The sequence below is a fragment of the Rattus norvegicus genome, chromosome 2, assembly GCF_021556685.1.
Source record: "Rattus norvegicus strain SHRSP/BbbUtx chromosome 2, alternate assembly SHRSP_T2T, whole genome shotgun sequence".
NCBI classification, from domain to species: Eukaryota; Metazoa; Chordata; class Mammalia; order Rodentia; family Muridae; genus Rattus; species Rattus norvegicus.
Window position 1 is genome coordinate 111,573,590 of NC_141535.1, and position 12,462 is coordinate 111,586,051.

General features: G+C 43.7%; 1 pseudogene; it reads right to left on the reverse strand.

Annotated features, from left to right (window-relative positions):
• Nucleotides 1–11,367: 11,367 nt before the first annotated feature.
• LOC103691520 (U1 small nuclear ribonucleoprotein C pseudogene) lies at nucleotides 11,368–11,799 on the reverse strand (annotated as a pseudogene).
• Nucleotides 11,800–12,462: the final 663 nt, after the last annotated feature.

The following is a 12,462-nucleotide window of genomic DNA, read 5'->3' on the forward strand; positions in this document are numbered from 1 at the left end:
CATGGTTCATCCTTGTGTTCTCTCTGGATGGTAGTTTAGTCCTTGGGGGATCCGGAAGGTCTAGGGGTCTGGTTGGTTGATATTGTTCTTCTTATGGGGTTGCCAAACCCTTCGGCTCCTTTCTCTATTCAGTTATTTCTCTAACCATTGGAGATTCATTCTCAGTTCAATGGTTGGCTGGGAGCATCCCAAGATGCTTTAATACCAGAAGTAAATTCACTTACTTAACAAGTGTCTAGAAACATCCATAAACCCAAGATAATAATGATTTAAAACAATACTGATCTGAGGCCGAAGATGTAGCTCCTGGTAAAGTGCGTACTCAGCACGTTTGAAGCTCTGGGTTCGATACCCAGTACTGCGTGAAATGATCATAAAATGGTGCATGTGTGTAATGGACAAACTCAGGAGCTGGTGGCAGGAGGATCAAAACTCAGTCATCTTTTCCACCTAGGGAGTTTGAGGCCAGCCTGGGCTATGTGAGACCATGTCTCAATAAAATAAACTAATTTAACATAGGAAAGATACAGATGACAGCAAGATCTTTAAAAGTTGTTATTACCGGGCTGTGTGGTTAGGTAGGCAGAGATCACCCTGTGGTGATCAAGTGAGGGACTGAACAGGGAGACTTCAACTGGGGATGGAGAAGAGAGACAGACATCAGGGATGGCATCAGGTCCACGATCTGCTCCAGACTAGGTGTTTTCCAGGAACAGCAACCGGACAGGAGACTCAGACTACACAGCCTGTCTGCAACCCTGTGCCATGTGTGTCCCCTCTGTCTTTCCTCTCTAGCCTTCCCTCACGGACTGCTCCATGATTTGCACAAAGGGAAATTCCGATTCCTAAAGCACTTGGTCTGACTTTATGGAATGAAGTGTTTTGAGACACCTGCTCGCTCTAATGTGGAATAACAGTTTACACAGCAAAGTGCGTTCGCCTAAGCAGTCATAGGTATGTGGAATTCTCTACCCACCCCGATGAATAGCTGCCGAGCTTTAGAAAAATCTGACGGTCAGCACTTTTTAAAGGGTGAGCAGGTCTCTATTCTAAGGAGATTTGTGAGACCACGAATCCTTTATAATGCCTTCATTAATATCAGTGCATCGCAGTCCATAGCTAAGTCATCTAAGGGTGCACTCTTCATGCTCATGAGGGAACTTATATTTTCCAAATCTTTTCTGTTTATAAACATCCTACTCTCCATAGTGCCTTATTATCAGAGATGAAAATTCTGTCCGTCTGTCCACCCACAGTAACTATTCTCCAACCTTCCTAAAACTACCATTGTAGTACTTTGACAGACATGTCAGGTTTTACAGACCCAAACATACTACAGATGACTCTGAAAGAATAATGTCTACGCTGCCCATTAGCTTCCGAGGACACCAACTGTTGAGGCATCTGCTAAGTGGGAGTTTTAATTGAATGGAATGTGTTGTGATTCTATCAACGAGCCTCATGCTCCCTGCACCATCTGTTGAGCAAGTCTGAAACTGCTTTGCCTACGCAGACAGATGTAATGACGGTAGCCACTAAAATGAACACCACTTTAGACTAACTGGCCTTCTTATTTATTTATTTATTTATTTATTTATTTATTTATTTATTTATTATGTTTTTAAAGTCATTAGAAGATAAGTTGGTGAGAAAAAAATATGATCGCAAATACCAAAGGACCTCAACAACAAAATAAGCAACTTGACTTTTAAAATTGGGTAAAGAACTTAACACGGAGATTCTTCCAAAGGCCTATATGAATGGCCAGTGAGTACCAGAAAGATGCTCAAGCACTAGTCATTATGGAAATGCAAGTTAAGACCACAATGTGATACCGCCTCATAGCTATTAGAATGGCTGTTATTTGGAGAAAAACAAAACAAAAACAATAACAAGGGTTGGGCAGGTCATGAAGAAATTTGAACCCTGGACGCTGCTGTTGAGGATATGAAGTTGTTCACTGTGAAAAAACTACATGATGGATGAAGCAAAGAAGTGCAGACCGACAGGAGCCGGATGTAGATCGCTCCTGAGAGACACAGCCAGAATACAGCAAATACAGAGGCGAATGCCAGCAGCAAACCACTGAACTGAGAATAGGTCCCCCGTTGAAGGAATCAGAGAAAGAACTGGAAGAGCTTGAAGGTGCTCGAGACCCCAAAAGTACAACAATGTCAAGCAACCAGAGCTTCCAGGGACTAAGCCACTACCTAAAGACTATACATGGACTGACCCTGGACTCTGACCCCATAGGTAGCAATGAATATCCTAGTAAGAGCACCAGTGGAAGGGGAAGCCCTGGGTCCTGCTAAGACTGAACCCCCAGTGAACTAGACTATGCGGGGAGGGTGGCAATGGGGGGAGGTTTGGGAGGGGAACACCGATAAGGAAGGGGAGGGGGGAGGGTGATGTTTGTCCGGAAACCGGGAAAGGGAATAACACTTGAAATGTATATAAGAAATACTCAAGTTAATAAAAAAAAATGAACACTTGAATTAGATCTATTAACATTATTAAACATAAAAAATGTTCATCATAATAAAAAAAAAACTACATGATGGATCGTAAAAAAATTAAAGCTAGAATTTGGTCCAGTAGTTCCAGATCTCAGTCAAGAGTTCAAAGCAGGGAGCAGAACAGATATTTCTTTTTTTTTTTTTTTTTTTTTTTGGTTCTTTTTTTCGGAGCTGGGGACCGAACCCAGGGCCTTGCGCTTCCTAGGTAAGCGCTCTACCACTGAGCTAAATCCCCAGCCCCAGAACAGATATTTCTAACAGTATTCTGCACAACAGTGTCCACAATAGCACAGGAAGAGGCAACCGCTGTCTTCTGACGGATGACTGCATACCATGATAAATAATGACACAACATGTTCATAGTTACGTCAGTGTGTAGCACATGTATTAGGTGGCAAAGCTCATGTCTTAAGTATTTATACTATTTTAATACATGATAGTCTAGGCTATTGTGCACTGGTTACTCGCACTTTTTCTTCTACATGATTAATTCTTGTTTCTAAGGATTATTTTTAAATTGTACATGTTTTCAAGTAGAGCATGGCAGTTTAATCTTAGCGTACAACGTGGGATTGTCAACTCCTTCCTCTGCACAGTTGCCAAGCCTAGTGACCCGGGTCACATATGTCTGTGTGGGAGGCTGGGTGAGCTGAAGCAAAGACATGGCCACTTTCTCCTAAGGCCACCATGTTTGGTTGGGGAATCAGTGCTCTCTAGACCACTGTCAACTCCTCTTCAGAAGGGACCTATAATCTGTCCTTTGCTTGTTTTTTTTAAGTATTATATTTTATTTATTCTTTGAGAATTTTGTACATGCATAAAATGCATTTTTATTATAACCTCCCTCTGCTACCCCACATCCAATTCCCCCTGGGTGGGTGTAAAATCCAGCCCCTCTCCCAACATGACAGGAAGGAAGGCTCTCCTCTCTCTGAGGCATATTAGAGTCCAGACCCTCCCTCTCTAGCCTCCTTGAAGCTAGAGGAGGGATAAATTCCCTGATGCTATAAGACACATTCTCCGGAATGTGTCAGGGCTTGTAATTCTTTAGACCTAAAGAGGTATGATGGTAGGGAGCCTGTCAGACCTCAGCAGCAGATCTGCAGTGGCAACAGCTTCCAAGAACAGCCAGGTGACAATCAGTGAGGGCAGACAGGGTAACAGCAGTGGTGATGCCCATACCAAACAGACTCTAGGGGTCCAATGTGACCACACAGTTCCCTCTCCCTCCCCCAACCTCATTTTTTTCTTTTCTTTTTTATTAATCATTTTATTCATTTACATTTCAAATAATATCCCCCTTCCCAGTTACCCCTCCAGCCCCCCCAACCCATCTCCCCCTCCTCCCTCCCCTTTGCCTCTGTGAGGGTGCTCCTCCACCCACTCTCCCACTTGGGCCTCACTACTCTAGCATCCCGCTACGCTGGGGCATCAAGCCTCCCTCCCCTCCCCTGATGTCAGATAAGGCCATCCTCCTCTACATATGTATCTGGAGTCCTGGCTCCGTCCATGTGTACTCTTTGGTTGATGGTTTAGTCCAAGCCTCATTTTCAAACCAGGTTTTCTTATCTTTCTGGAAATCCTACAAGCTGTTCTTTTTATTATTTTATTTTAATTAACTAATTAATATTTGGTTTTTTGGGTCACATGTAGCCAAAACTGGCCTCAGATTCCTGATGCGCCTGGCTCTGCCTCACACATGCTGGGATTGCAGGTAGTGCTACCTCACCAGCTTCAGTAAGAAACACCTTCCTCTTGGGATTATGTTAGCTGCACTTAAAATTGTTTGCTAAGAACTAAAAACCCTGCCTAACAGAACTGCTGACAGGTTTTTGGAATTATTATGAATTATGTGATGATTGTCTTTGTACTTTAGTGAAGTTGTCATTTCCTTGACCCTATTCTCAGACAGGTATCAATAAAAATAGGGACGATGGTATCAGTGAATTGAAAAAATAAAATAGCATAGTCTGTCCGCCTCAAAAAGTACTGAGTTTGAGAGTGATCACATATGTAAAAGAATATGGGGGTTGGGGATTTAGCTCAGTGGTAGAGCGCTTGCCTAGGAAGCACAAGGCCCTGGGTTAGGTCCCCAGCTCCGAAAAACAGAACCCCCCCCCAAAAAAGAATATGGGGTTTGCTTCATTGGCATGTGAAAATAGAGTCTAAAATTGCAAAAGTATACTTTGTAGTTCCTTTGTTGTATGCTGGTGTGTTGTGTGTGTGTGTGTGTGTGTGTGTGTGTGTGTGTGTTTGCGTGTGTGTTCATGCAGGGGTCAGGGACAATTTTGTGAAACTGCTTTTCCTTCATCTTTACGTGGGTTCCGGGGATCAAACTCACGTAGCCATGTTTGGCTACAATCACCTTTACCCTCTGAGCCCTCTCACCAGCCCCGAACTACATTGTATTGAGGTTCTTTCACGCGGGCATCTTAATTACATTCTTCTTGACACCCTCTCGGTGCAGTTAAAGAATAAGCTGTAATATTGCTTAAAGTTTAAACTGCCCATGTTGGGTTATAGAAAAATGCAAATACTGATCACGGATTCCTTCAGCTAACATGTACTCAGTACATACTCTGTGTGGGGTGTAGCTCAAAGGATAAATTTCATAGGATCTACTGCAAAACACATCAATCAGGGCAGCAGGCACATGAGAGAAAGTCGCCTGGAAAGCACAGACTGGCTTCACTGAGGCAGAGGAAGCTTCTTTGTGGAAATGGCTTCCAGGGCAGGGTGGGGCCAGTGGAGAAGAAGCCAGCCATGGGGAAGGAAGGGTTATTGGGCTTCCCAGGCAGAGGAAATGGCTTTGGCCCAATGCCAAGGACCTGTCCGGGAATTAAATGACCAGCACGCCGTGCCATAAGGCCAGAAATACAACTGAGACCATGCCAGAGGCTTCATCTCTTTCAGGGTACCAGAAGATTTAAGGTCCGCCCTTTCTTATGAGAGTAATATAGAGTCACCGAGTGTGCTCGGCTTGGGGGAGGCCTGACAGGATCAAATTCATTCTGCCTGCATGTGCAGAGCGAACCGCTAAGAGCTCAGCGTGAATGCACGACCCTGGGTAGGTACTGGTGTTGGCTATGAGTAATAGGAGAAAAGGAGAGGTAGGAAATTCAGAATGTGTGTAAGACCCCAGTCAGCACATGTTGGTGACACGCTAGGTGTGCCTATTATGATAGAAAAGAGGAAGCAGGTACAAAAGCTGAGTCCCCCATCTTTAGCTTGCCCATCTGAACGGATATTGCTGTCACTGAGGTAGGGAATACATCACAGTTGAGCGTGGATTTAGACAGATCACAAGTTCAGCTTGGGGTATGGTTGCTGTTTGTGTACCTTTGAGAAATGCAAACAACGGTGCTAAATAGCTTTATATTATCAGAACTTAGAGGAGCTGTAGAATAGGTTCAGAGCATTTGTAAGAAACTCCACGGTGTGTGAGATCAGCTGCTAAGAGGTGAGCAGTGGAGCAAAGGGGACTCAGAATTCCAACAGTTAGGTGTGCAGCTCAGGGAAGGGCTCTCTGACAGGCCCGAGCACGGCAAACATGGTGCCGGCAGGTCTTGCCAACCCCTCTTCCCTCTCTCTTGATAAACCATAAGATTGCATTCCTAAAGCTAGCCACCAAGATCTACTCCCTTATGTGTCCACTTCCTTATGCCTAAAACTCCAAGGTTCAGCTATCAAAACACCAATGTCTAGCTACTAAAATTCATATTTTGGCTCTACTGGTTCAGTCAGGATTTATCCACTCATCCTATCATAGATGATATAGAGGCAGCTCTCCCCCTTCCCCCCTCCAGAGCAATATACTCCCTTTGGGCCGAGAATTTGGTGTCTGGGTGTGTTCTGTGACTACTTCAAGGCCTCTTACACTTAGTAGTTCATGTCTGCTTAGCCCTAATGAGGTTCTGCGTTCAACCCCCAGCCCTGAAAAAGTGTCTAACCCTTTAACTAGCCTAGGTGGCCATTAGCAGATGACTGGAGAAAGAAAATGTGATACAAATACAGTGAAATTGTATGCATCTCTAAGAAAAGAGGAGTCATAGTATTTGTGTGAAAACACATAGAAATGAAAGCTATCGTGGTAACCAAAATAAGGCAAACACAGAAAGGCAAGACTTACATTTTCTTCTCATGCTGAACCTAGATTTGTGTGTGTGTGTGTGTGTGTGTGTGTGTGTGTGTATTTCATATGTGCTTATAGCCCATGAATCCTGAGAGAACAGGGAGGGTAGGAGGAAAGGGGGAGTGATAACCAGAGGCTGTGCATGCTGGAGGGAGACTCGGCAGGGGGAGGCACATGAAAGACGAGAACAGAGCACAATGACACACTATGAGAATGCCACAAGAAAGACCATCTATTTGTCTACTGGGGTGGTTCATGTTCATGGTAAACTTCACAGGATCTGAAGTCACCTAGGAGACACACCTCCAGGCACACCAGTGAGGGAGCATCTAGTCTCTGGGGATCTGTGAGGGATTATGTTGATTAGGCTGAGATGAGAAGATACCCCTAAAGTTAGGAGTCACCTTTCCTGAAGTCTGCAGTACTGGGCTGAGGAAAAGGAAAAGGTCAGTAGCTTTGCTCTCTGCTTCCTGATTCTGAAGGTGAAGTGAAGAGATGCTTCAAGCTCCTGCTATCTTGGTTTTCTTATAATGGGCTGCACATTTGAACTGTGAGCCCAGACTAACATACAAAAAGTAAAAGAGGAGGAGGAGAAGGAGAAGGAAAAGGGGGAGGCAGAGGAGGAGGAGGAAGAGAAGGAAAAGGAGGAAGAGGAAGAGAAGGAGGAAGAGGAGGGGAGGAGGAAGAGGAGGTGGTGGTCGTCTGGGCATCAGAGAGAGGGCTCAGCCATTAAGACTGTATAGCTCTCTTGCGGAAGATCAGGTTTAATTTCTCTTCACCCGTGTTCAGCAGCTTACAATCACCTGTGACTCTAGCTCCAAGGTATCTGATGCCAGGGTGTTGGGGTGGGATGAGGTGAGGGGTGAAATTCTCTAGGGAAAATGATGTTTAAAGTAAAACTCTGTAACTGGTATAGACTTGGTTTACCACCCATCCACACAATTAATTAATAGTAGTAATCTGAGGGTCTCAGCTGGTGGTGAAAGTTTGCCCTGTCAGGGAGAGTTCTTTAAAAAGGGCCCAGAAAAGCTCCCTTCCCCCTTCCGAAATTGAGGGCTGAGCAAGGATTCAGCTATCTAAGAATGCGGTGCTAGACCCTCGCCGGACATCCAAGTCCCCTTGACCTTGGAATTCACAGTGCTCATAACTGTGAGGAAAGGATGTCTGCTGTCCGGAAAGCCATCTTGTCCATAGTACTCCCTTACAGAATTCCAAAAAAAGACAAAGATGATTTAAAAACCAACAAGCAAACGAACACTGGACTCTACATGCTGTTATCATAAAGACAGTGAGGACATCAAAGTGTCTCAAAATTTGATCTCCTATAAGTCTTTTCTTAAGAAGATGTTTGTCTTAGTCAGGGTTTCTACTACTGTGATAAAACACCATAATCGAAAAGCAAGTTGGGGGGGGGGGAAAGGGTTTATTTGGCTTACACTTCCAGATTATTGGAGGAACCGAGGACAGGCACTCAAGAGGGGTTGGACCCTGGAGGCAGGAGCTAATGCAGAGATCATGGAAGGGCACTGCTTATTGGCTTCCTCCTCATGATTTGCTCAGCCTGATTTCTTTTTTTTTTTCTTTTATTAACTTGAGTATTTCTTATATACATTTCGAGTGTTATTCCCTTTCCCAGTTTCCGGGCAAACATCCCCCTCCCCCCTCCCCTTTCTTATCGGTGTTCCCCTCATTGTCCCCCTCCCCCCAACAGTCTAGTTCACTGGGGGTTCAGTCTTAGCAGGACCCAGGGCTTCCCCTTCCACTGGTGCTCTTACTAGGATATTCATTGCTACCTATCAGGTCAGAGTCCAGGGTCAGTCCATGTATAGTCTTTAGGTAGTGGCTTAGTCCCTGGAAGCTCTGGTTGCTTGGCATTGTTGTACATATGGGGTCTCGAGCCCCTTCAAGCTCTTCCAGTTCTTTCTCTGATTCCTTCAACGGGGGTCCTATTCTCAGTTCAGTGGTTTGCTGCTGGTATTCGCCTCTGTATTTGCTGTATTCTGGCTGTGTCTCTCAGGAGCGATCTACATCCGGCTCCTGTCGGTCTGCACTTCTTTGCTTCATCCATCTTGTCTAATTGGATGGCTGTATATGCATGGGCCACATGTGGGGCAGACTCTGAATGGGTGTTCCTTCAGTCTCTGTTTTAATCTTTGCCTCTCCCTTCCCTGCCAAGGGTATTCTTGTTCCCCTTTTAAAGAAGGAGTGAACCATTCACATTTTGATCATCTGTCTTGAGTTTCATTTGTTCTAGGCATTTAGGGTAATTCAAGCATTTGGGCTAATAGCCACTTATCAGTGAGTGCATACCATGTATGTCTTTCTGTGTTTGGGTTAGCTCACTCAGGATGATATTTTCCAGTTCCAGCCATTTGCCTACGAATTTCATAAAGTCGTTGTTTTTGATAGCTGAGTAATATTCCATTGTGTAGATGTACCACATTTTCTGTATCCATTCCTCTGTTGAAGGGCATCTGGGTTCTTTCCAGCTTCTGGCTATTATAAATAAGGCTGCGATGAACATAGTGGAGCACGTGTCTTTTTTATATGTTGGGGCATCTTTTGGGTATATGCCCAAGAGAGGTATAGCTGGATCCTCAGGCAGTTCAATGTCCAATTTTCTGAGGAACCTCCAGACTGATTTCCAGAATGGTTGTACCAGTTTGCAATCCCACCAACAATGGAGGAGTGTTCCTCTTTCTCCACATCCTCGCCAGCATCTGTTGTCCCCTGAGTTTTTGATCTTAGCCATTCTCACTGGTGTGAGGTGAAATCTCAGGGTTGTTTTTATTTGCATTTCCCTTATGACTAAAGATGTTGAACATTTCTTTAGGTGTTTCTCCGCCATTCGGCATTCCTCAGCTGTGAATTCTTTGTTTAGCTCTGAGCCCCATTTTTTAATAGGGTTATTTGTTTCCCTGTGGTCTAACTTCTTGAGTTCTTTGTATATTTTGGATATAAGGCCTCTATCTGTTGTAGGATTGGTAAAGATCTTTTCCCAATCTGTTGGTTGCCGTTTTGTCCTAACCACAATGTCCTTTGCCTTACAGAAGCTTTGCAGTTTTATGAGATCCCATTTGTCAATTCTTGATCTTAGAGCGTAAGCCATTGGTGTTTTGTTCAGGAAATTTTTTCCAGTGCCCATGTGTTCCAAATGCTTCCCTAGTTTTTCTTCTATTAGTTTGAGTGTGTCTGCTTTGATGTGGAGGTCCTTGATCCACTTGGACTTAAGCTTTGTACAGGGTGATAAGCATGGATCGATCTGCATTCTTCTACATGTTGCCCTCCAGTTGAACCAGCACCATTTGCTGAAAATGCTATCTTTTTTCCATTGGATGGTTTTGGCTCCTTTGTCAAAAATCAAGTGACCATAGGTGTGTGGGTTCATTTCTGGGTCTTCAATTCTATTCCATTGGTCTATCTGTCTGTCTCTGTACCAATACCATGCAGTTTTTATCACTATTGCTCTGTAATACTGCTTGAGTTCAGGGATAGTGATTCCCCCTGAAGTCCTTTCATTGTTGAGGATAGCTTTAGCTATCCTGGGTTTTTTGTTATTCCAGATGAATTTGCAAATTGTCTGTCTAACTCTTTGAAGAATTGGATTGGTATTTTGATGGGGATTGCATTGAATCTGTAGATTGCTTTTGGTAAAATGGCCATTTTTACTATATTAATCCTGGATTTCTTATAGAACCCACGACACCATCCAGGGATGGTACCACTCACAATGGAGTGGGCCCTCCCCCACTGATCACTAGTTCATCAAATGCCTTACAGCTAGATCTAATGGAGGCATTTTCTCAACTGATGTTCCTTCCTCTCTGATGTCTCTAACTTGTGTCAAGTTGATACAGAACCTGGCAGCACAGTGTTGAAAAAAAAGTTTTTTTCCTAATAAAAGGCAAACTAAGAAAGAAAAAGACTCAAAGAGAAAAAAAATCTCAGTAAAATTGTAGTTCAAGGGAAATACTTAAACCCAGAGTATTTGTGAAGAAGGAAGAAAAGGTGGTTGATCTATCTATCTATCTATCTATCTATCTATCTATCTATCTATCTATCTATATCTTATCTATGTATGTATGTATGTATCTATCTTATCTATCTATCTATCTATCTTATCTATGTATGTATGTATCTATCTATCTTATCTATCTTATCTATCTATCTATCTTATCTATCTATCTATCTATCTATCTATCTATCTATCTACTTGTGTGTGTGTGTGTGTGTGTGTGTGTGTGTGTGTGTGTGTACGTGTACAAGTTCTCATGTGCATATGCCAGGACACTCATGTGGAAGTTAGAGGACAATTTCTGTGAGTCAGTTCTTCCCTTCCACCATCTGCATCCCAACAACTAAACTCAGGTCATGAGGTTGGATGGCAAGTACTTTTAGCCCCTGAGCCATGCCACCAACCAAAGGAAGCAAATTCTTAAGTAACTTGAGGAATACATACAAGAACCCTCACTAGACGGGCAGTGAGTTCCATAGAAACCAGCCAAGGAAGAAAAATGCTGCCATTTTGCTTTTTAACTAAGGATCTGACGGTTTTATTTTCACATTTCACAATATAAGCAAAAAACACGTATATTTTTGTGTCACTTCTCCCTCCACAAAGGGAAGTTCCTTGTCATGCATCTAGTAAACACCCAGGCTCAGCACCAAGATCTCCTGGTGAAACAACAAGAAATACAAACCAATAGAGTGCTTCTGCTCTTATCTGTCTGGCCGGGTCATGCCAGGCCATGTGGGCACCATTGTAGGGCAGGCAGGAGGTCTCATCACTGGAGGACCAGGCATCACGGGTATGTGGCCTTCCATGGGAGGTCTCATCCCAGGAGCTGGTCCCACAAGCGTCATCCCAGGAGGAGGAGGGTCCATCATTGGCATCATGGGAGGGCCTCCCATGTGGGGTGCAGGCATCATGCCAGGCCGAGAAGGACCTGGGAGACTGTGGGGAGGTGGGATCATGGCCCCTGCAAGTGGAGGAGCAGAGAATGCATTCCTTGTTGAAATGCAGCCGTTGTTTTGTCAGTCAGGCCTGCTCTTCTATCCATTTCTGGTAACAGTCTTTCATATTCTCTTTGTGTTTCGTGGAGAATGGTGGGTAAGATACATATCACAGTAGTCACAATGAAACTTAGGCATGTTGCTCCACAGGCGGTTGGCTACCCAGGTCCAAAATGTTGCCATTTTATAACATGTAACCTGGATACACTGAAGTTTACAAAGTGACTCTGACCTGAGTCACAGTATAGTTACATTGGCACATGATGAAAGCTGACATGTGTACTGTATATATGTGTGCATATCTTCATAGTATGAAGCATGGATCACAGATGCAAAAGAACTAGAGCTTCTTTACTTATTTTCTCTCAGTAGATAGTAATGAATAAATCATCTCATCATGATTTACTAAACTAGATTATCTGTGTGAAATTGCAAACTCATTCATAGATTTTAAATATCTCATCTTTAATTTCTATTTATGTGTGAGGGTGTGAGTGTGCACTTACAAGGGAATGCCCACGGAGGCCAGAAGAGGGCATCAGATGACCTGGAGTTGGAATCACAGGTGGTTGTGAGCCACCTAATATGGCTGATGGTAACCAATTCAGGTCCCCTGTGAGAGCAGCAAGTATTCTTAACTGCTGAGCCATCTCTCCAGCCCTATAGGTAGGTTTTAATGGATAAAAATTAATAGAAAATTATAGTTATTAATCAAAGTGACCATAATGATTACTCCTCATGGTAAGTTTACAGGATTTAGAATCACCTAAGATTCACACTTGTGGACATGTCGATGAGGAT